We start from the raw sequence: 3,011 nt of genomic DNA, 5'->3' as shown, positions 1-3,011 counted from the left end.
CCTCTCCAAATCAGTAATTTTTTCTTACATGAAACTCTGTCACTAAATAATCTAGGAATTATATGGCAGCTATGTGGTAGCATTATTGCACCTAAGAAGTCCTCAACAACCTGAGCGCTCTACCATGTTCTACCATTCATAGTTTCCACTCCTGAGATAGTTCATGGTCTAATAAAGGTGCTGGAATGCTAGACATCACACTGACACTGGAGTTTACAGGAAAGAAGAGAATAAATCAGAGATAAAAGATGTATGTCAGCTACATTTTAAGGAAGCTGTCACACTTTACTTCTAATGGGCCAGAAATTTGCCATGTTTAGTCAACTAGCTTCAAGGAAATACTATGTTTATCCCAGTAAATACTATGGAAATACTATCCCAGGAAATACTATGTTTATCCCAGTAAATTTCCCACCTTCAAGGAAATACTATGTTTATCCCAATGTGGCTTCATTATGAATCAATGAAGTCACAAGCGATACTATTAAAAAAGAAAGGGAGAATAACCTTGGGCGGACAAACACAAATTCCACCATTATCATTTCCCACTCATGACATTTCTGTGTGGAACTGATGGCATTACAGAACCTTCCTGCATCCTCATTGTTCAACTAATGAGTCTGACACTGTAGCTAAATCTTAGAAGCAGCCCGTATGTCCATCACCAGATGAATGCATAAAGGTAACAGGGTGTGTGCGCACAATGAAATACTACTCAACTATAGTGAAAGACAGACTTGAGCCATTTGCACTGGAAGACCTTAATCCTAAGTGAAATAAACCAGATGCACAAGGTTAAGTATTGCATGGTTTTTCTTATATGAGAAACTCAGTATATTTAAACAGCAAAGTAAAAGACAGATGAAAGGAGAAAGGGAAGTAGATTAGGTGGTGGTAGAGAGGGAATCTGGGGGTGGGAGAGATGGGCGGAAGGTGAGGGGACTGGCTGGAAAAGTAGAAAGGAGCAAGATGGAGTATATATTGTATATATCAATCATTCACAATAAATATATTCACTGTGTATCACAAAAATACAGTAATTTTAAAATTGAAAAAAAAAACTGAATGAATTTGAGAATTGAAGCCGGGCGTGGTGACGTACTCCTGTAATCCCAGCACTCAGGAGGTTGAAGCAGAAGGATCATTGCGAGTTCGAGGCCAGTTTGGGCTACAAAATGAGCTCAAGGCAGCCTGAACTGCATAGTGAGACCCTGTCTCAAAAAGACAAAAAGAGAGAAAGAATTGGGTGCTGAAACATGATTTTGAAATTAGAGGAAAAACCAAAACTGGGTTTTCATTTTTATTTTCTGAAAATACCAATGCTATAAAAGATGCTGCACTAGAGTTTGCAATCTCTGTTAAAATGTTGATGTTGGCAAGGAAATGAAAAAAAAAAATGGAGATTTATTTTTTTAATACTGGTTCTACTACGACTACTATTAATTCTTACTACTGCTTTGGATACATGATTGATTTTAAATGCTTTGGTTCTAGTCTTAAAACTTATAGATTAATACTAATAACTTGTCAAAAAAAAAAAAAAAAAAAAGAGCACAGGTTATTAAAGAAATCCATGAGCTGGTGCTGCCCCCTACCGCACATCCATTTGTCCAGCTTTCTGACAGGCTGAGAGTTTGCAAACACATGTACATATTTTGTTATTCTAATTCTTTCTCTCTGCCACCTTCCATTTGCCTATTCCTGCAAAATCAAGAGTTTTAAAAACTCTTTTCTAACTGTTTTATCTACTATAATAAACTAAAATTCAAATAAGTTAATTACTATTAGCTAAGACCATGTAAGCAAACATCTTTCTAAAATTATTCAGTGCAATGACGATCCCTATAATTTCCCAAAATAAATTTATCTAAGCCTGGGTTGTAGAAGAGCTGGCATTATTTTAAGTGACTGTCTTTTACCTAACAGCAGTATAAGAAATATTAAACATTTTCATACAATAGTTACTTAATATTAAACTAGAATTCAATATTGTGATGAGCAAAATGTCATCTTAAGTAGAAAATAAAGATGCAGGTCTAGCACACACTAGTAATCTGAGAGTTCAACATTATTTGGTTAGATGTATCTTAAAGAATTTCCTCTAAATATTTCATACTAAAATTTGCATGCTAGTTTTATAAATACATCACTTTTATTTCTGGCAATGTGTCAGACTTGAGACTCTCTTGGTGTAGAAGACCTAGAAAGTCTGGCTAAATAATAACCGAAAGATACTTACATGCAAAGTATAGCTCTTCGGAGAGTAAGATAATTTAGGAGGGGTTAAAAATAAGAAAAATTCTGAAATACCTGACTGTTAAGCAGAGCCTGACACTTTTTTGGATTCCTAAAAGAAGTCACCAATCTTTTTTTCCAAAAAACTTTGATTTTACCCCCCTGGATGAAGCAGGTGAAGCCTTGGGCTTAAATAGGTGTCACGCTGGGACAGACGCCCCCGCAAAAATGAGAGCCCTCTAAAGGACACACTACATTGCAAAGGGTAAACTAGAGAAGTCATCCACTGATAAGTGTAGATTAAGGGAACACTGGATTTTTTCAGAATCTGTGCTGTTCAAAGCAAATGTCACCTCTGAGAATTCATAAACCTAAATTTGCCCATAGTTTTTAGCGGTTTATATTTAACACGCTGTAAAACAGAAAACTGAAGGAACGGAAAAAGTGGGGTTCAATCTGAAGCACTTCTTGGGCCCTGGAAGGAGAAAGAATAAACCTTTCTGGAGAAAGAGATGAGAGGAGAGGAGAGGAAAGAAGAGGAGAGGAGAAAAGGAGAGAAGGAGAAGAGAGAGGAGAGAAGAGAGGGAAAAGGGAGAGAGAGAGAGAGAGAGAGAGAGAGAGAGAGAGAGAGAGAGAGAGAGAGAGAGTAAGAGGGAGAGAGAGGGAGAGAGAGGGAGAGAGAGAATATATTAACTTTGGTGAAGATAAACCAAAGATAATAGGTTAGGTATTTAATATTCTTGGAAATGGGATGGAGAGGGAGAGAGAGAGAGAGA

Source organism: Chinchilla lanigera, unplaced genomic scaffold, assembly GCF_000276665.1.
Source record: "Chinchilla lanigera isolate Chin_1 unplaced genomic scaffold, ChiLan1.0 scaffold00073, whole genome shotgun sequence".
In the NCBI taxonomy this organism is placed as follows: domain Eukaryota; kingdom Metazoa; phylum Chordata; class Mammalia; order Rodentia; family Chinchillidae; genus Chinchilla; species Chinchilla lanigera.
Note: the sequence above shows the minus strand (reverse complement) of the source record.